We start from the raw sequence: 22,731 nt of genomic DNA, 5'->3' as shown, positions 1-22,731 counted from the left end.
TTGTATGCAGCTAACAAACATGTGGAAAGCTAACAAACATGTGGAAAGTCCTCTGTTTATATGAACCATCCACCACCCCAACCTGCCACCTGACACAGACTTTTCCTCTTTATACTACATCCTTATTCCTGCCAGTGAATGGGTCATGTGATCACTGCCTTCCTGATTACGTGGGTTGTATTTGAATATTAGTACTTTTCAGAGGTATACATACGAAGAGTGCATGTATGTGCATGACACCAGCCTGCTTGTAAGTACTGCAGTGTCGGACAATATTGAAGACCCACCAACAACCAATTAAAAAAATGAAGTATTTGTGGAGTGTATTAACCTTCATCACTTTCCCCTCATGAACACACCAAACACCCAAAACCTGTGTAGAAATAATATGTAGTACAAAAATTGGAAACAGGATTTTCAGTCTTTGATAATGTTGCTGTCTGAGTGTTCATACTTTGGTAGAGTGCACACTTTAAGACAGACATAGCATATTTTCTTATATGTGGCACATGAATCATGTATTTATTTTTAATTCATTTTCTTTACCAGCATTTAAAGATAGAAGCACTTTTATTAAATGTTTTTAGAAATGATGGAATTCCATTAATGGTGCCTTTCAAAATTTTAAAGTAATTTATTTATTTTAGAAGGTTTTAGTGTGGCATAAAACAAGTATAATTTTTTACTGTGACATTTATTTTAACACTGTAATTATTTTCTTGGCCCCATATATGATAAGCAGGATGTTTGCTCTGTTTGTGTTGTCCACCTTCCATTTAGTTATAGAAGAGTTTTATATATTTCCACCTAATAACTAAAAAACTGGAAACAGTTACAACACAATCCAAAGACATACTAAGATTTCCTTTCTTGAAATTATCAGTCAAAGATATACCAAACTGCTGGCACAAACCTGGTGGAAAACAATGTTTTCTATATATTTTGCAAACAGTTACGCTGTGGTTTTATACGTATGGGGAGTTCTAGTTGTTATTCTGCAGTGCATTCCTGACAGCTGTTTTTTTATTTACAGTGATTATTCAACAGCAATCAGCCTATGTACACATCTAAAACACTAAAACATCACTTTGTACCTACATCCTTGTACTGTATGTGCCAGATGTCTCTGCTGCTTCTGCTGTGTTCTGCTGCAGTATCTAGATTTTTAGATGGTGGAAATGTATTTTTGTACTGAAATGAAACAGAAGAGAGACACATATTGAAAGCCAATGAGTTCACTATTTGTTTCAATTCCCCTGGCTTTACAAAAGCCACCAGGTGTTTAAACACACATGATGCCACCAGGCATTTCAAAACTGTTGGTCCTCTTGATTGCCAATAGGCATTCAATAAGTGCCACCAGGTGTTTCGAGATGTTTGGTCCTTTCAATAACCACCAACTTTTTTAAAAGTGCCACCAGGCATATAACCACGTGCGACGCCACCAGCCTTTCATAGAGGCTTGGTGGTGTTTATGAAGCCCCTCGTGGTGTTTGGCAATGTTTTCTTTCACAGCCAATAAATCTAAACTTCATTCACTACTCTGAAAGAAGAATGGCAGACCACATTAACCAAGCACTGGTCTCCTTTGCTGTTTGTTTGGGTAACCTAAAGAAATTCCCAAGCATGCACTTGGGATTTTATTTATTTGTCTATTCATTTATAGATATGATTGTATGTCCCAATATGTCAAGTAGAGCGTAGTTATGGCAGCCATTTAATAATAAATAAATGGTTGTCTGCTGCCACCCTCAGGACTGTAACAGTAACAGCAGGCAAGTATCTTATCCCGGTCAACAAGCACAAATGAAAAGCCTTTGCCTAAGATTAAGGACAGATAAGGTAAAAAGCAATTTCCATTAGAAAAGTAAGATAATTACAGTGACCTCAAGGTACTGCATAAAAAGCTTTTGTCTGTTTGCTTGCATAGGCATAGTTTTGCAAAAGAAAAGTGACAATGTGGCATCTAGACAATAGCCATCGGCAAAAGAAGCAGAGAAATTTGATAAAACTGCAACTAAAATTTACTGCCACTAGTAATTATCAAATTAGCATAATTACAGTTTGTTTTGTTTTTGAAGTAACAGTAGAGTAATTTAGATGTTTTCACTTAATTTATCATCACAGAGGACTGTAATAGAGAGCCTTGCGGACATTTTGGATGAGTTGTGAGAGATTGGTACATGAACCAAATGTGATGGACTTCGACTTGAAACACATTGAAACAGAGAAGGAGGACTTGCAACAGAGATATGAAAAAATCTAATGGCGAGAAAAAAAACATGACTTATAGAATGTTAATATGAAATGGTAATTAATGAAATAACAAAGTAATACAGCTGTCAGCTGTAAGGATAGAGAGGCAGTATTTCAGAACAAAGAAAAATTAATCAGGTACATCGGAACATTTAACCCTTCTGGGTGCACTATTATTTCCACTTGACATAAATACATGAAGAAAAACTTGAATACAGTGTACATGAGGAGTTCATTACTTCCTCCTATGGTATTAATACAACACATTCTTACCCCAACTCATCAAATCCTACCATTTTGTCAGTGGCCCTACAGGATCATAATATGACGTGGTGGGTAGTCTACTGCGTTTGTTTTGGATGTTCAGGGACGGCATACTTAACAAGTTACAGAGGTTAGGTTTAGGCAGGTAAAGTCAGGTCTAGGAAAAGAAACATGGTGACAGTGTACCCTATAATAACTCAAAGTTCACTTGGTTTCACATGTTGCTGATCACCGGTGTCCTGAGGGAAAGTCCTGTGTTTGTTTGACCCAACTACCATCCCAACCTGCCTCCTAATGCAAACTTTCGCTCTTTGTGGTATGTTCACACTGAACGTGAAGCGAATTTTCGCAGCATGTTATTCACCCAAATACAGCCACTGGAGTGTAATTTGGAATATTTTGCAATTGCCGAATATTCATCCTTAACAGCTGTGCTAATAGTTGTACTAGCTAGCTTGTGCTTATAAATCAGTACTCTTTGCTTGCAAGTTAAAAACTTTTGCTTGCAGATCAGTCCTCTTTGCTTGCGAGTTAAAAACTTTTGCTTGCAGATCAGTCCTCTTTGCTTGTGAGTTAAAGTTTCACTTGCAAGTTCAACTGCACCTAATGGGTGGGGCCTACACTGATGGATGAGAGAAGAGTTTCTATTGGTGGGTTTGTATGGAGCTACATTTGTTTCTTTATTATTCAATCAAACAGAGTAGGTTTTGCAATCAAAAAAAGATTTGAGAGCAAAAGTATCAATACTGCAATCAAAAAATGTTTTATTGCAAGTGAAAAAATGATTGATTAAAAAGTTGAACCTGGTGGGCGGGGCCTAAACTGAAAGCTGTAAGACACGTCTCTATTGGCCAGTCTCAATCGGAATGACAGCTTGCAAAGCATTTTTTTTTCTTCTCTCGGTTGGTGGATTGCAAACAATTTAAAGGTGCATACCGCCACCTACTGTACAAGAGTGTGCAACATCATGTCATTTAGCCTGTCTCTTAAATTCTACTCATCAGCTTAGTACACTTGCAAAGCAACATGGGAGTTCTGTAGTTCACGGGGGAGCTGTAGGCGAAAATCAATTCTGAAACCAAAATTTTTCGGCCTCGGGTTTCCAAAAAAAGTTCGTCCACACGAGTGGTGTGATAAAAAAAAATGATATCCACACAAAACCTAAAACCCACTAACAAGTGATGTAATACACATGCCAAAGCAGTAGGTGGCGATGTCCACTCAATTGTGACATTATTGTATGCATATGATATCAATTTTGTATCTTTACAGATACCATACAGATACCCCCATTCAATTTAAAGCAGAACTGATGTGAGTAAAGGCACGAGAGCAAATCTGGGCATATAAACAGATTTGGTTTGCGCTGCGTTCTTCAGTTGGCAGTTACACCTAGTAAAGCTACTGAAGACCAGCAAAATCACTGTTTGTTTTCATTTATTCTTTCAGGTGGGTAAATGTCACCTAAGCACCTTCAGATTTTAGTAGTGTAGCCTTTGTAGATAACTTGTTTATATAGTTTGTATTGTGCTTCGTAATGTTGTTTGAGGGAACTGTAACGTAAGGTAACTGCATACGAGTAGATGCAACTGTCACTAATGCTAGCTAGTAGTTCCTCAGGGATTAAAGCTGTTATTACTTTAATTTTGACAATCTAACCCGTGACAGCACATTAGCTAAGGTTGTAAGGACTGTAACTGTTGGTAGCTGTTGTTGATTTTGTTTAAATATGTTGAATTATAATTTTCAGGGTTATTGTTTGTCGGACGATTGAGCTAAGATAACTAACGCTAACGTCAGCTTGCCATAGCAATGGTAAACATTCACATACAGGCTAAGTGCAGAGTGCACAATCAAGCTTCATTGTAAATATAGTTAAGATACATTGTATTTAACACAGGATGTGGGATTTTAGTAGTTAGTAAACTTTTAGAAAAGAGCTATTTACTGTCGCTCTGACGTAAAACAATGGAGACAGATAATAAAATACTGTGGTTATCCCATCTACAACAACAAACAGCCAAATCGCATAGAATAATACATGGTATCAGAAGTACACGGGTCCGTGTGCCTAATAATAGCAAGAATGTTTTATTTAAACTGGTGCATGTAGATTGCTTTTGTTTAGCCAGGGCAGAACTATTCGACTGTGTAACAGTCACTACCATCGTTGCCCGGGGTGTAGCAGTAATGCCAACTGTCGAGCGTTTCCAGTGGGAGAGAGGGAATCGTGGGTGTAGCCCGCTCTGTATGTATGGAGCCACGTCAAACCCACCAATACAAACTCTTCTCTCATCCATCCATGTAGGCCCCGCCCATTAAGTGCAGTTGAACTTGCAAGCAAAAGTTAAACTTGCAAGCAAAGAGGACTGATCTGCAAGCAAAACTTTTTAACTTGCAAGCAAAGAGTACTGATTTATAAGCAAAATGATCACACGTTTTTACTTACTACTTACTACAAACTTGATTTTTGATTTGCAGTTCAAGAAATATGCTCTCAAAACAGTTCTATATTATTGCAACAAAAATGTGAAAAGCATTGAGAAGTATTTTAATTTAATCAATGTAGGCTGAATGATGACTTGTTCAGATGGTGGGCTCAGGACTTGTCCAGCAGATGGCAGTAGAAGACAGCAGGAGACAGGCTGCAGTTTCAACATCAGTCTTTGTGAACAAACAGCACATATACATGCAACTCCAGACTGACAGTAGCATATGTTTTCTAACAGTAATGTCTCTATTACTATTACAACTGCTACTTTTTAAATTATAATGCAAAATAAAAATAAACAAACTAAGGACTTATTGTCATCTCAGGTGACATGGGACTACTATTTTTTCATTGTTGTTTTTATTTTGTTTTAGTTTTTTTTTTTTTTTAAATTGTAGAAATGGCCTAGAATAAGCAATAAAAATGTTGGAACTTTTTTCACACAGACTCACATGTGCATGAGTGACACACACACAAGACCTCTATTTGGGTCTTACACTGTCCGATAATGAAGGATACGTGGAAATCACAAGTGAAATGAATGATGGAATATTATCTGCAATAATTACCCATAAACTAACCAATTTTCTAATCTGTGTTCAATTAGCTGTAATGCATCAGTGGTGTAAAATAGACGTCATAAAATCAGGACTATGAATAAAAACAAAAATTCAAAGTGGTAATGTTATGGTATAATTTGAATGAATTATGTCACATTTCATATGCAAGTAAAAATCATCTTGATTAATAAAAGTGACATAACAACTTTGAAAATGAAATGTTCTTGCTCAGATTTTCTGTACCACCAACTGAATGCAAGTTCACTTGTAAGAAGAGAACTAACCATAGATCTTCTGTGGATCTAGGGTGTCTCAAATCCCTCTGTCTCATCATGTTATCACAGTCAGCCTCACTGATGTTGAGATCGGGGCTCTGTGGGGGCCATACCATAACTTCCAGGACTCCTTGTTCTTCTTGACACTGAAGATGGTTCTTAATGACATTGGCTGTATGTTTGGGGTTCTTGTCCTGCTGCAGAATAAATTTGGGGCCAAGCAGATGCCTCCCTGATAGTATTGCATGATGGTTAGTACCTGCCTGTATTTCTCAGCATTGAGGACACCATTATCATCATGACCAAATTTCCAACTCCATTTGCAGAAATGCAGCCCCAAACTTACATGGAACCTCCACCATGCTTCACTGTTGCCTGCAGACACTTATTATTGTACTGCTCTCCAGCCCTTCGGCAAACTAACTGCCTTTTGCTACAGCCAGATATTTCAAATTTTGATTCATCAGTCCAGAGCACCTGCTGCCATTTTTCTGCACCCTAGTTCCTATGTTTTCGTGCATGAGTCGCTTGGGCTTGTTTCCATATTAGAGGTAGGGCTTTTTGGCCCCAGTTCTTCCATGAAAACTACTTCTGGCAAGACTTCTTCGGACAGTAGATGGGCGTACCTGGGTCCCACTGGTTTCTGCTAATTCTGAGCTGATGGCACTGCTGGACATCTTCCAATTTCAAAGGGAAGTTAGCATAACGTGTCTTTCATCTGCTGCACTAAGTTTCCATGGGTGACCACTGCGTTTATTCTCCTCAACATTGCCCATTTCTTTGTGTTTCTGTAAAAGAGCTTGAACAGCACATCTTGAAACCCCAGTCTGCTTTGAAATCTTTGCTTGGAGGACCTTGCTGATGCAGTATAACTACCTTGTCATGAAACTATCTTCGACAACCTCACCTTGGTAGCAGAGTTTGGCTGTTCCTCACCCAATTTTAAGCCTCCTACACAGCTGCTTCTGTTTCAATTAATGACTGTGTTTCAACCAACATATCAAATTGATGATCATTAGCACCTGTTTGGTATAATTGGTTAATCATACACCTGACTATGATCCTACAAAATCCCTGACTTTGTGCAAGTGTACCTAGAAGTATTGATGCTGTTTTAAAGGCAAAGGGTGGTCAAATGACCAAATACTGATTTGATGTAGATTTTCTTCTGTTTGCTCACTTTGCATTTTGTAAATCAATAGAAATAGACAATTAAACTTTAAATTTCTGAAAGCATTCTTACTTGAGAGCTTTTTTTCCACACCTGCCAAAATCTTATTCATAGCACTGTATAATGTATCCACTCAGCTGAGAATCTGTATCACTCATAGTGAATATCATCAGGAAAATCTAATGGATCTATTTGGTCTCTAAACACTCTCCGCTCACCCCTCAATGAGATACCAATAACAGTTTAAGCGTTGGTGATTAATTCTGAAAAAATAAAAAATCTCATATTATTCTGCTGATTTCGCATATATTGTCAAACATTTTGGTGACAGTTAGAGTTAAAATGGTTAAAATGAGATGAAAGACATGGGCATGTAGTTAATTAATTTTGCATATTCTTAAAAATATAGAGTAACGGACTTCTGAATTGGCTATAGGTTATATGGCAAATTTTTGTCACAATTCAGTATATGTGATGAAAAAAAAATCAGCTCTGTAAGATGTACTGGTAGTATTATGATATTTTGAAGTTGAGAATGTGAAATGTCTGGAAATTTAGATTTATTGTAATAAGCCACAGCCTCTTTAAGCAATCACTTCTAAATTTTGTCATGTCAACTGAGACATGACCCTGGATGGTATAAAGTTAATTTCATACAAATCTCTGTAGTTGATTGTAAGATATAAACTTTTTGCATTTGTAGCACACCCTAGTGGACAATTTGAATAAAACTTAGGGTATGATTCAACTACTTCAGTTTATTGGTCAGTATCATCAAAATGCAGTGAGATGCCTGTCTTTACCAGTTCGGTTAAGTTAAAAAAGATAAGATAAGATATATTCACTGACCTCACTATAATCCAATGTATTGTCCTCAAAACTACTGTGTTGTGTTCCCTGATTATATTATTCCTACTTTATAACACTAGGTGGCAGTGTCGTAAAGCAGATACTGATGTGACCTATACAGAGTAAGAGTGAGAGAATCAAGATGGTGACTACTGAAATGTATGTGTCGGCTATGATCTGCTGCTGGAATAATGTTTTTGCTGTACTGCCAGTCTGTTAAGTAAACAGGATTTTGTTCTGCACTCCTGCCTTGTTATTCGTGTGCCAACACTACATACTGCAAACAACAATGGTCTCCTGTTCGTATGGAAACATGGTTCTGATCGTGTGCTTGTACTTTACAACTCCGCTTCTTTGGCTTCGTAACACAGGCCTTAGGGAGTGGTAGGTCTATCGGTATGGAGTAAGCCAGTTAACTATACAGACATTGAGAATAATCTACTGCACAATGGTGCTTTTTAATTATTATTCAAATAATATATTATTATTATTATTATTATTATTATATAGATTGTTTGTTGTATTATTTAAAAATATACATTAGACGGATAGGTGTATATTGTAAGTGTGTGACAAAGCAAAAAGCGATGTCTGAAGCTGGGTCAGATGGCTCCAGACCTCGCCTCCAACACCTTTGGTTGAACTCGCCCTTACTCAAAAATGTATCTTAGCATCAAAAGGATAGTACTCAGAAAATCACTGGAGACACTTAGAATTAGGTGCAACTGAGTTTAATGTGTTCACAAGCAACAACACATACAACTCATGAGTCAAGCTCCACAACCAGACTGAAAACTCATTCTCTGCGCTCTTCCTTTTATGCAGGTGGAGATTCTGCTGAATCCATTCTGCTGAATCTCCACCGTTTTTCCTTAATCCTTCACACATGAGCTAGAATATAATGGTGTAATGTCTTGGCATGTTTGGATATGATCTCACCATGGATGAGTCAGAACCTAATGGTGTAATGTAAATGTAAAAAGCTCATTTTACACTACACGTGTACATACTGCATTAGTGCAATTTAAAATGTGGTACACGTCTTTCAATAACATGCTGGTGAATGGCATGTAAAGAAGCCTGGGCTTAATAGGACTGACACTTGTGATTAGTGCGAATGTAAGCTAAATGATCTTGAGCTTAACAGGGAGAACTAAAGTGATAAGCCAAGTGATAAGCAGACATTCTACTAGTTACTATACTTCTCCTGTACATTCTTCGATTGATCACTAGGCTACATTTCTGCTTGTATTCATCTTTGTTCATGTTTTATGCTTTTTAATGAACAAAGCATTTCTTCTTCCAGCCTTTTAATTAATTTCAACTTCCACCTTTGACAGCCTTATAGTTTGGCTTCCAGCTTTTTTAGCAATGTATTTCAGCTCTTAGCTTATTTAGGTATTGCAAATCAGCTTCCATTTCTGCCATATTTTCAGATCATCCAGACAGATTGTTTTGAGATTTCTACATTTTCAGCAATGTTTTTGAATTAATTTCAGTTATCAGCATTCATATGCATTTTTTGCAAGAAGTTGATTTTCTATGTGTTTTCTTATGCTTTTTTTAATGCATCTTTTGCTAATACTGTCCATTGCTGTTTGTTTTGCATGGGGTCAAATATTCCATTTATAACATATGCAGTTTAACTTCAAATCATTTTGTGTTTTGCAGAAGCAGCTCACTGCTATTTTTAATATTTATACAACCCCTTTAGGCATGCTTTGTGAAACTGGGCTTCAATAAACTTTGTCTTGACTTGACTATTTTTGTTATTTATTTAATTATTTGTCAATGTATTTATTTGTTGCCAATGAATCAAATATTTCTAGACTGTGGGAGAAAACTGGAGCACCCGGAGTAAACCCCCAATGGGGAGAATATTAACTTCTTACAGAAAGGTTTGACTTGAACAAAACCTGGCTGAGAGGCATCACTGCTAACCACCACCACTGTCCTGCAAAGGGAAGTAAAAGAATAAGAAGAAATTTAAATGAGGTGAATGTGAGGTTAGGAACAGGAATGTTAATTGTAGATTGGCCATTCAAGCTTCCTGAGCAGCAACTTGTAGCATCCCTGGCATTGTTTCATGTTACCGGGGCCCCATCGTACCCCTCTTTCTTTTTCTTTTTTCTTTTTTTATTGCCAATAGATATAATATTTATAGACTGTGGGAAGAAACAGTGCTCAGAAGTGCACCCGGAGTGAACCCATACATAGGAAACGTAAGAACTTCTCACAGAAAGGTTATGCCTGAACAAAACTTGGCTGTGAGGCATCACTGCTAACCACAAATGGTGTCCTGAAAAAGGGATGAGGTGTGGAACAGGAAGCCTCCTAAGCAGCACTCCTGGCATTCTTTAATGTTACTGGGGCCCCTTCACACCCCCAGGGGGACGGCATCATCCTGCAGGTGCTTCTTTTTTTGAAATGGGTGGGACCTTGTTTGGCAGCAGATTGACCTCCTTGAAAGTTTGCCGCAGCTTGATACGCTTCAAGTACCATTTTTTGGACCAGGTTTGACCACTGCCCAGCTTTGGCAATGATTCACTCATACATTTTGAGTGGCGGTGGGACCCCTCAGTGCCAGCAGTGGAACTAGGCAGCACTGTAATTACCTCTTTTGCTGCTAGAACTTAATTGGACTTGGTTTTGGAAATAGGTGGCAGAGGGGCACAACTGCATTTTAGAAAGCTGGCTTTGTCTTTAGTATTGCACATGCTATCTTTGTTAGAGATTGTAGGTTGCAAAGTTATCGTTCTGTATTTCTGATGGCAGGTGGGTTTAGGCAACCTTTTTAAATATGCCCATCCAGTTCAATGATATCAACCGTCTGAGGTCCTGACTGAGTCACGGCATCCAAAGTCTGATTGTGGTGGTTCATGTGATTCCCCCTGTAGCTCTGTGGCATGACTGGGACTCTCAGCTGGCTCTAAATCAGGTTGTTGGTTGCAGCATTGTAGCTGCCAGCCTTGTCAGAGTGTTTCACTCACCTCTGCATGCTCTCCACCTGCCTGTTCATCACAGCATGGCACTTCTGAAGCTGCTCCCTTCATCTGACAGATGTCGAAAAGTTGTGGCATTTGGTTTCTGGTTTTAGGCTCCTGTATTGCGGCTGAACCTGCTCCAGAGAATAAACGGTAAGTGGCCTGGTGGACTTGGCTGGGGGGGATCCTGGAGTGGATGGCAGCACAGAATGTTCTCTGCTGTGCATGACAACAAGTTGGTCACACGAGAGGCAATAAAATCTGTCTATGAGCTGCTTTTTTATCTCAGCAACATCCTAATGGTCTGCAGCTTCCTGAGCTTGCATCTTCTCAGTAGTGGTCTTCCAAAGACCCCCCAGCTGCTTTTTCACGGAGTCTAACGTAACCCATATTTAACTTACTTTCCATCTCAGTGGCGAGTTCGTCAGTGACTTTGTGCCAGTCCTGCTCCTGGCTGGTCACCTTGTTCAGCAGTTTGTTAAACATGGTAATGAGTTGCTCAGTCACAGAGTCGACTGCAGATTGCTCTCCAAAGCAGATTTCCGTGTTTTGAGTTCCCTCTCAACTATCTGCTTGTTGGCCTTCGTCTTGTTCAGCTCCTCTCTGTGGCTCTGTTTCTGTCTGTTTTCGTTATGCAGATCTCTGGTGGTTTCATGCAGCTTTTCACACTCTGCCTGAAGCTGCAAGACGGCCTGTGGTCCACTGGTCCACCATCCCTTCTTCCAGTGCTGTAACACAAGTTTCCAGCTTACTGAACTTCTCTGTTAGTTTGCCGTTGGATGATGTTGATTTCACGGTTTCCTCAAGAGCATCCATATGGTTGTGGCACTTCTCCACACTAGAGGCCATCTCTGGCTCATCTTCTTTATCTCTGCCTTTAGACAGTCTATTTGGCTGTGAAGCCGAGGAGTGTCCCCCAGGGATCTCACAGTTTCCTCCAGGGCGTACATACAATGGTGGCACTTCCCCACATCGGAGATCGTCTCTCTACCAACCATCTTCTGCTGGTGGTGGAGATCCTTTATCTCTGCCTTTAGATAGTGTATTTGGCTGTGAAGCTCCTGAATGAACTTCTACTTCAGTTTGCTGTTGTCGTGCTTTTAGACACTAGCCTTTTGAGCCAGGGGCGGAACAGCCACTGGGCCTGTTTTAGGATGCTGTGATTCTTCTGAGCTGTATCCCTCAGGGATCTCACGGTTTCCTTGAGCATGTCCGTACAGTGGTGGCATTTGACAAATCTCAGTATGTAACAACCTAGACGTGACCACAAAGTAGCCACAAAACTGTATGCATGGAGAGATTTGTATGCCTTTAGATATTATTTCGTATTGACGCTGGGTTTTTCTACAAGGTATAAAGATGTCTGTCCACTGTAACATTGGCATTGCTCAGCGTTAGTTTGTTAGTGCAACATACATACACATAAAATTTTGACTCCACTTCACGTCATTTAGGCTATAATCACTGCTGGATGCTCAGTGGAGGAGTGTGTGTTTGGCTTACATGTACTAAATTACTGACGTAGTGAAAAATAATTCCTTGACATACGGAATTGTAAAAACACATTTGTCAAGCATGTCCTTTGTTAATACTTGTGAAGACGTTCCCATATAACATAATTTAGTGTGGACATAACATTAGACAACTTTTAAGCCAGGTAGCAAGACTGTCTGCTTATTAACTCCTTGATCGTAACAGAATATAATAGCTTTCATCACTGCACATTTTATAAAGGATGCCACAAGAAAATGTGTTCTTTGTTTAAATTATCAAACGGACAATGGATCACAGATGTTTGTTTCTACCTGTCAGCGATCAGCCATAGCTAGCATGCTAGCTACGTTAGCTACATCGCTAATGTTTGCAAGCTACACATGGGAACAGATCTAAACACACATTATAGGCTAGAAATTAACATAAACAAAGTGTGTTCTTGCGGTGGCCTTTCTAGAGTGAGCAGTGATGATATTTATTATACTTTTTTATGATCAAGTGTTAAAGCAGACAGTGTTAGCAAGCTAGCACACAAGCAGGTTGATAATTTATTTAATAAACATGACAAGTCTCATGGTGATTGATCTTTCACCACATAAATAATTCAGTTCATATAAGCCTTACACACACTCCTACTGAGCTACAACTACAACTATTTAGACTATTTCTACAGCTATTACGACAAACACTTCTACCACTGCCTCTATTACTACTTCTACAACTATAGCTGCTGCTACTTCTGTTACTACTACTACTACTACTACTGCTATTACTACTACTTCTGCTTCTACCACCACAACTTCTACTTCTACTACAGCTACTACTGCTACAGCTACAACTACTTCTACTACTACTACTACTTTTTCTTCTCCTACAATTACTGCTTCTACTACATCTACTACTACTACTACTGCTACTACAATTACTGCTACTACCACCACTGCTGCTATAGGCGAAGGTCGCTATCTGCTTTTGTTTTTGAAATGATCGATCCTCAGCGATAGAGTAGCTGCTTTTTAACATTAACTTAATATATTTTTTCTGAACAAGTTTCCGTTTGTTGGCAGTCTCAATTCGATCATATTTTTATGAAAACTAAACTTATGTTTGATAAACTAATCAGGCAAACGCTATGGCGTACTATACCACAAACCAATCAACAACAAGTTCCAGCGTCACCTGACTTGAAGTGTGCCAATGATATTCGCCCAAATAGGAAGTAAACATGGCTCAGAGGAGTTGACCGGAATTGACCGGAGTTAACCGTAAACAGTATGTAGTCTGTGTCTTTATGCTATCTAACCGACAGTATTCACCTGGACATTTTCTGCATATCTTCCGTGAGAAGCTGAAGACGTTTCTAACGTTAACTTAGTTGAAGTGTTTTGAACAGTTATTCACGTTGTGTATTAGCTCATTAGCCACCGATGTGTTGTTAGCATTCATCACTAGCAAAGTGAACGGACTTTTAGCCGCAGTGCAGCCTCTATGAGTACAGCTAACTCAGCTTACTAATGAGGCTGCAGTTCACAGTTTCCGATGAGGAGAACCTGAGGAATAAACGGACTGTGCTGTGAGTAACCCAGCTAACGCTCAGAGTATCCTGACTGCACTGCTCGGGCCCTGCTGTCATGGACGACATCGACGGGCCGTCTTCATCTTCGCCACTGACTGAATGAATGACTGAAAGGCTGTTACACATCGTCTGGACACATGTGTGACATCTTGATCCTCGCCTGCTGGTTCGAGAGACCATGGAGTTGACAGGAAATCAGACTTTCTATCTAACTATCAAACTATGTGATGACTATGGTATTAGTACTTTTACTGAACAAAAGGATCTGAATACTTCACCATTGTATGATATATGAATATTTATGATATGAAAATTGAAATTGAATGTACTGTCCAAAGTCAAAACCACAATGTTGTACAAACCAATCTGCTGTATTGCCCTCTCTTTACTCTTGCGAGCTCTCTCAATGTTTCTTCTGTTGGCATATTGTATATAACATTCTCGGTGGTAGCCAACATTAGCTGGCACACAAAGACATTTTCCTTTAACTCATATTTTTCTACAGCTATTGCTGCAACTTGGCTTTCTTTAGTATCAAAACTGACCCACTCCAGAGAACTTCTTACAAATGCTGCCCAACTTTCAGCTGAAAACCGTATGATATTAGGAGCTGTGCTGCCTGCTACGTGCATGCAGCACTCCATATTTTCCAGGATGCATCCTTAGCTGCAGATGTGCTAGCTAAGGTAAACATGTGTTTGGGTTGATGCAAATGAGATGACATTAAAAAAAAAAAAAAAAATCAAATCAAGTGGAGAAAACGACTCAGACTCATCACTTGTTGTATATTGTAGTTTATTAGGTCATTCATTAGACTCTAGAAGCCTATAAACTAGTCAGTTTAGGGTCTATTATTAAGAAATATATACATATATATATTAAAATTACTCTTTTGTATAGTATTAGAACAATATGAGAAGCAGATGTAACATATGCCTCTTGTATGTTACATTAAATACATCAGTTGAGCTTTAAATGGTCACTATGTCGAATAGCAGTCTTGTAATATAGAATATAATTTTGCCAGTAATTTTACCTTTATTTAATAGTTGTAAGGTGTGCATATTTGTGTTATTTTCATATTTTTATGCTGTTATCTTATATTTCAAATTTAATACTTGGCTACACAGTATCAAAGGTAACGATGCAGCTATAAAGCCCATCACCGGGGGAACAAGTCAGACCGGGCTTGTATCCCCCACATCAGTGTGTGACTGTTAAATGGAAACCTGTAAATATTAATGTATAGCTGATCTGAGAGAGACTTTATTACTAATTATAACTATGTTGACATTCAGAGTGATTATCAATGTGTACTGGTTCATCTGTATCAATAGTGTCTTTTATGTAATTTGTAATATAGTAAGTCTTTGACATAGCTGTCAAGTCTCCCGTTTTGGCCAGGAAACTACCGTATTTTACCCCTCTTTCCCGCCGTCCTCCCGTATTAGTATTTTCCCGTAAATCTCCCGTATTATAATAACATAATAACCCTGTATTATAACGTAGGAATGTTCACAGCATTTCAATGTCAACAAAGGTAGGCCTATCAGATTCTGATCACCTAATTGTAGTTAGTAAGTGGTTGACAAGTGGTTATTTTAGATTTCCTGTACACCTGTCTTAAAATGTAAGGGATACTGGAGCTTGGTTGGGGTGGTGGGACGGCTTGCGTCGGGCGCCGGAAAATTTCCCCTTATTTTCAGATCCAAAACTTGACAGGTATGATCTTTGATCCTGGTCAAGGTTAGACCGTTGACCATGTAATTTGTTATTTAACGGTTATTAAGCTTCGTCATGTTGACATCATTTATTAGTATTGTAAGTTTCCTTTGATTATGATTTTATTTATATTAAATAGTTTTACTGAGACCGGGCTTGTATCCCCCAGACCCCGAAGTGCTTGTAAGCAATAAACAGTGATCATTGAATCGACATCGGAGCATCTGTGTGTCTTTGTTGGAGTCAACTGACGTTACTAACTGTTAGCCGTTAGTCCACCATCATTATCACAGCACAACGCAGAGACTGTAGGCTGTCGCTATTATCAGCAATATAAAAGAAACTTAACGGGGGCACACATAGAAAAATAAATCACAACACTGGCCATTTTTAGCACCTGCAAAGGGATTTGTGTAGACCCTAAGATTATACAATCATGTTACATACATATATTAATGATGATGGTGATTATATACCATATATTTACATTAAATTGTTCATTTGGACACAATAATAAGTCAAAAAAAGACGGAGCTGTCAGTTTTCCCTGTTTACATTTTCAGGTCCTAAGGCCGTCTGCCATTGGTTGATATTTTCTAAACTACAATCTGATTGGTTCATCAGCTAGAGTTATCCCGCAAGTTGCCTGAGCAGAGTGACAATTAAAATACAAGTTTGTGAAAATATATGATCAAACCAGAGCTGCCAACAAATTTTCCCGGACTCTATAGAATTGTTTAATATCGCACACAAAAAACTGTGTACTCTATCAATGGAGATCGATCAACAACACGAAAAACGCGTTCGGCCCACCGTCTACTACAACTACAACTACTTTTATTGCTACTACAATGTCACTACCAATGTCAGGTCGAGGAACTTTAAAGCTCAGGATCTCATTAAGGACAGTTCAAGCCCACGGGCCAGCCCAGTGGTCATGGTTAAAGAGAAAGATTACACATACTGATTCTGTGTCGATTTCAGAATACTGAACTCAGTTACCATCACTGATGCACATCCTCTCCCGAGAATCAATGATAGTTTGGATGCACTGTCTGGCTCTCAGTTCTTCTCCACCATGGATATGCCAAGTGGATACTGGCAAGTTGAGATGCATCCTGCAGACAGACCTAATACAGCATTTACAACGGGTAATGGTCTCTACAATTCAAAGTGATGCCCATGGGTCTGAAAAACTCACCACCAACTTTTCAGAGACTAATGGAGCTTGTTTTGAGAGGTCTCCGCTGGACAACATGTTTCATTTACCTTGATGACATCATATGTATATGACAAGACTTCACTGATCTCCTTAAAGACATTCTCACAGATTCAGACAAGCAGGTTTTAAACTGAATCCAAAGAAATGCAAGTTTTGCAGATCTGCAGTGAAATACATGGGGCACATTGTTTCACATGATGGACTGGCACTGGACCCAGTCAACAGCCAACATATACAGTATGTGTTACAGGGCGGCAGCAAGGACCCAAGTGCAGACAGACAGTGAAGCAGCAGTTTGAGTCTAAAAGGTTTATTTCAGCTTTCTGGGTGAGGGGCAAAACCTCACTATGTTGTCCCAGGAGAGTGCCCTGTCCAGTGAGTGCTTGGTGGAAAGCATCAGAGCCTTGGTCCGCTGGGTCCATCGGGGCCAGATCATAATGTTACAGGGCGGCAGCACCTGCGGCACCAAGTGCGGACAGACGGTGCAGCAGCAGTTTGAGTCCAAAAGGTTTATTTCACCTTTCTGGGTGAGGGGCTGAGTCCGGAGGGGAGGATGGGAAGGGTGAAGGGGTATGGGCACAGAGCGTTCGAGGAGGGGGCAGGTTGAGTGGGGAGCAGGCTGGAGCGTCCGAGGTGGGGGCAGGTTGAGTGGGGAGTAGGCTGGAGCGTCCGAGGTGAGGGCAGGTGGAGCAGAGCGTGGCCAGAGAGCAGAGTAGGCAGGTCGGATACTGGAAACACAGGAAAACAGGATTACTGACAATGTTTAACTCAAAGATTCAAACTAGAGGCTAGAGTCGAGTTGTATACTGACTGAACAGTGGCTACGATCTGGCAGCATGGATGTGGCAGGGTTGAGTACAAGTAGGCTGAGTTGATTGCAGGATGAGATGCAGCTGGTGGTGCTCTGCTCTGTCTCCAGCACACCTGTAACCACTCTACTCACCACACCCACCCACCCACCCACCCACACACACACACACACACACACACACACACACACACACTCAAGCAGCAGATGTAACAGTATGTGAATGGCCTGTTCCAAAATCACCTAGCCTACTGAGGTAAGAGCATTTCTGGGAAGTACACATTTATTGCTCATCCTCTTCAAAGACTCACACAAAACATGTGCCATTTGCATGGACTGAAGAGTGTATTTCTGCATTTCAGACATTAAAAGGTGCATTTACTTCCCCTCCAATAATGGCATTTCCCAACTTTCATGAGCCATTCATTCTTAGTACAGATGCATTTAACTATGCTGTTAGCTCAGTGCTCTCATGTACAAAATGGACAGGAGTACAGGTTATAGCATACGCAAGTCATATTGTGACCCACACAGAGTAGAAATGGTCCACATATGACAAAGAACTCTGGGCCATTGTCTGGTCTGTAATCCATTTACAATCATCACTGATCATCATCCACTTTTGAGTTTATGCAAACTGGATGCCACACATAACCCCACAGGACGACGATGTTGTTGGGCTTTGGAGCTGGGCCCTTATCAATGGACAATAATACACAAAGAAGGCTTCCCCTCTCATAACAGTTCAGTCTTCAGTCTCCAGTACAACAGCTCAGGTTAGCTCTTCAGAAAAAAACACTACTGTTGGTCAGACGACAAATGCAGGTGTGGAAATGTTACAACACACACTTTCTACTTAAGGAAATGACATTTTCTCTGAAGTGTACACATGGGTACAGAAAATAAAGCAACCATACCTCAGACATTTTAAAGGAAAATTTCTGAGAAAACTGGTGGCAATTCCCCAAAGTTGTACTGTGTAATGACTTTATTGAAAAGCACACATTGCACCAGGAAAACCAGTTGTCTATCAAGTGCTGATTCCCTTCTCACTAATCACAGAGACTGTGAACATTCTCCATGGCAATCCCGGCTCAGGTCATTACAGTGCTGATCACACATTCAAAAAAGCCCTATGTGCTATTGGCCAAACATGAGGTCTGATATTGATAACTTTTGTGATATGTGAAGCTTACAGAAAACCTGAACCACAGAGCTCCCCTGAAATCCATACAAGCAGAAACACCATTCCAGTTTGTATGCATAGATATTACTGAGCTCCCAGTCACCTCACTGGAACATAAGTATATGCTTGTAGTGCAAGATCATTTTACAAAATATGTTAATGCTTTTCCTATGTCAGATCAGTCAGCTGTTACAGTAGCACAAATACTTTGTGTGAGATACATTTCTTAACATGGAGTTCCAGAAGAACTACTTTCAGATTGCAATAAACCATTCGAAATCTTCATCTTACTGGTGTGGTCTTTGCTAGTGAACCGAATTTTAAAACAACAGTTGGCTAAACTCATTCATCAACATGGCGGTGAATGGGACCACTATTTGCTAGCAGTGGTTCTCTCCTTTGACTCTACTCCATATTTTAGCACTGGATACTCACCTTATTTCCTTGTTAATGGGAGAGATCCTCGTGCTCCAACTAATGTGAATCTCTCTATGCCAGTGATATCACAGACTTCACAGAGCTATGGCACAGAACTGGTAAAAGGACTTGAAACAATTTTTCAAACTGTTAGAGGATAAGAGACTCAAGTGTGAGTACTATTTTAACAAACATGTGAAGTTCAAACCTTACCAGGTTGGAGATTTGGTATGGATGGATGATCCCACTACACAGAGAAAGAAACTTGAACTTAACTGGACTGGACCTTACAAAGTTATCTAGTCAGATAATGAGGGATCTATATACATACTCTTGGTTTTGAAACATCCTCAAGCTGCATCAAACTTATTCACTATGATAGACTGAAGCCTTATTGTTCCACTTGGGATACATCTTCAGCCCCAGTGAACAAACTTGTACCTCAACTGCCTATGAATACTCTCCCGAAGTATACATCATTGTCTGGTTCACTTCCCATGCACCCTGGACTGTCTGGACTGATACTAGAGAGGCTTCTGCCCCTGCCTGCCTCTCTTTTTCCCTGATGCAAATACCCTCAGGACAGATGTCATTAGTCCACCCACAACAGAACAATAGGAATGACACTGCTCCTGCAGCACCTGCTGGGACACAGTCTGGTTGGACGGGTTGTTCGAAGACCACAGTGACTCCTCCTGTGAGCAACCCCTCTCCCTCTCCAAGGACAGATATGGGCTGTTTATGAAAATTCATTTGGACTATGTGGCTGAGGGTTGACACTCAACATCTTGCAGACTGACAGTGTTTGAAAGGCAATATGTAAAACCCCCCCCCAAAAAAACAAAAAACGACCAAAAACAGAAAAAGGAAAGCCTAAAACGATGTGTGAAAAAGAAGGAGAAAAAAATATGTGTCACTGACTTCTGTTGAATGTTTAAAAAAATGTTACATGTGTTTTATGAATGTTTATGAACATTTATGTGAATGGTTATAAAATCTGTGGTGTCTGTAATATGTATGTGTGTTACCATATGGTACAGTTTTCAGGCATTTATGGTAGTGTTATTGTTATAGTATGATGGGATTCTGTTTCCTTATTCACCTCATTGTTACAGTTACAGAGTACTTATTTTCTCTTATGTATTTCAGTATTGAGATAAGATTTATTTTTCATAAAATTTGAAATGAGGACATTTCGAAGTAATAAGAAAGAATCCCCTCAAACAGGGAATTTCTTATGAAGGAAACAACAAGCATAAGATGGCACTTTTTGCAGATGATATATTTTTATTTTTAGAAAATCCCGTTACCTCTGTCCCCGCTCTTCTACATAATCTTAAGGAGTATTGTATAGTGTCAGGGTACAAAGTAAATACAAATAAATCCAAAGCCATGATGATAGCTGGGGAATGGCCCTCCCAAGTAAATGATCTGGTCTCTTTCATAAGATCCTAGCAGGGTTTTAGATATCTATCTACCTAAAACCACACAACTGTTCTCCTCAAATTAGGATAAATTAATTAAAGAAATTAAAAAAGATCTAGAGAGATGGAATGTACTTCCCTTGTCAATTGTTGGCAGGATAGAGTAAATGAGAATGAATATTTTACCAAGATTACTTTTTCTATTTCAATCTCTCCCTGTTTCAATACCACAGTCTATAATTAGACTGTTAGAAAAACAAATATCTAAACCAAGAATTTGGTTGAAAATATTGATGTCAACAAAGGAGAAAGGAGATGTGGTGTAACCCAACCTGTAACTCTACTTCTGGGTAGCTCCACCAGGATGGCAACGTCCTCGCTTCCCTCCTCCTTTGTTAAATGGTATCTCCCAGGCACACTACGTCATCAAACCATGTGATGTTTGGTATTGCCAGATTTAGGAAGCTCTCGACTTTTGAAAAGTAACATTGTTTTTCTTTTATTTACTATGTATTTCACACCAGAGCAACCTAAACACACATAGTCCAAAATTGCAATGAGTGGTGACAAGTCATGTCATGCTGTTTTTCAATGGGAAAAGTTACAGGATTACTCACGATCTTATGTGGAGCTGTTAGCGGGGACTTAGCTGTTTTATGAAAGGTAAGAGTCTCACTCCTACCACCATTTTTGGTGGAGATATACCGTCTACAAAGTGGGATCATAACTTTCACGTTTCATGTGGCTTTATTCTGGTGATATATGGTGTTTCATTTTCATCATTACAATGTTAGAAGCTGTCTGAGTGTTGTTTGATCACTGACAGTACTGTTTTGAAGCCGAGTGACTGACTTGTCTTTTGGAGCTCCGCCTGGATCTTTTCATGGAAAAAACACTGTAGAATGGTCATACTTTGTACTTTCTTCCTCAAATTTGAATTAAGTGTTCATTGATAGTGTGCCTACAGCCCCATAGTGTCATTTACCTGCTCAGATGAAGCCACAGACAATTATTCATCCTGAAAAACATTTTTTATTTTATTTTAGGCAAAATCTTCTTTTTTTACTAACTTCAAAGGCCCATTACTCTATCTCTTTATCACCTAGCGTGTTTTTGACACTTTCAGAAGAAACCTCTGGGAGTTTTCTTTCTGGCAAGACCTCATGCATGCATGCAGTCAGAGCAGTTCAGAAGCTACAGTCATTTTAATTTGGGTATGTCATTTTAGGCGTTTAGGCTACAAAATGGGGGTGGAGTACAAGAGACGGGGTGGGTTTCTATTGCACAAAACTCCTTTCCTGGAATATCACTATCTACACTTACATTACTTGGCCAAAAATCACAGAAAAAAGTTGAAATAAATAATATATGGATCAAAAACATGCTGAAGGTATGGAATTCAGCCCGAAAGCAACTAAAGGGAGCTGTAGCGCTGTCTCTGCCCATAGTAGGAAATGTAGAGTTTTGTTCTTCTGTGTGTGACAACATTTTTCAAAAGATTAGCTGAGAAGGGGCTGATTACGATTAATCAGCTGTTTGATGGAAATATATTTAACTCCAGGATACTTTAACCTGTATAGATATTTACAAATTAGACACTATGTTACAAATCATACAGACTGGGAATATATCAAAGGAAAACCAACCAATATAGAAACTCACTTAATACATTTATCAGGGCACTTTGTGTCAACAAAAAACAAATATCCTATATTTACAAAAAGGTGTCACTAGATATGTAAGAGAATACTTCGCATATTAAAGAACAATGGGAACTGGAACTGAATACATTAGTGGATGATGATGTTTGAGAGAACATGTGCACTAGGTGTCACTGTGGGGTTGGAAGCCAGCAAGGGAAAGAATTTGACCTGAAGATTAAACTGAGGTGTTTTAGGACCCCACTGATGGCCTGTGTGTTTAAAAAAAATTCTACCAACAGATGTTGGAGAAAGTGAGGTATGATATATAGGTATAGGTAAACATTAAAGGAGAAATGGAGAGAATCCTGAAACTGGACATTCCTTTGGAC

This window comes from Epinephelus lanceolatus, chromosome 4, assembly GCF_041903045.1.
Source record: "Epinephelus lanceolatus isolate andai-2023 chromosome 4, ASM4190304v1, whole genome shotgun sequence".
Lineage (NCBI taxonomy): Eukaryota > Metazoa > Chordata > Actinopteri > Perciformes > Serranidae > Epinephelus > Epinephelus lanceolatus.
The sequence above is the reverse complement of the archived record's forward strand: the minus strand, read 5'-3'. Positions refer to the sequence as shown.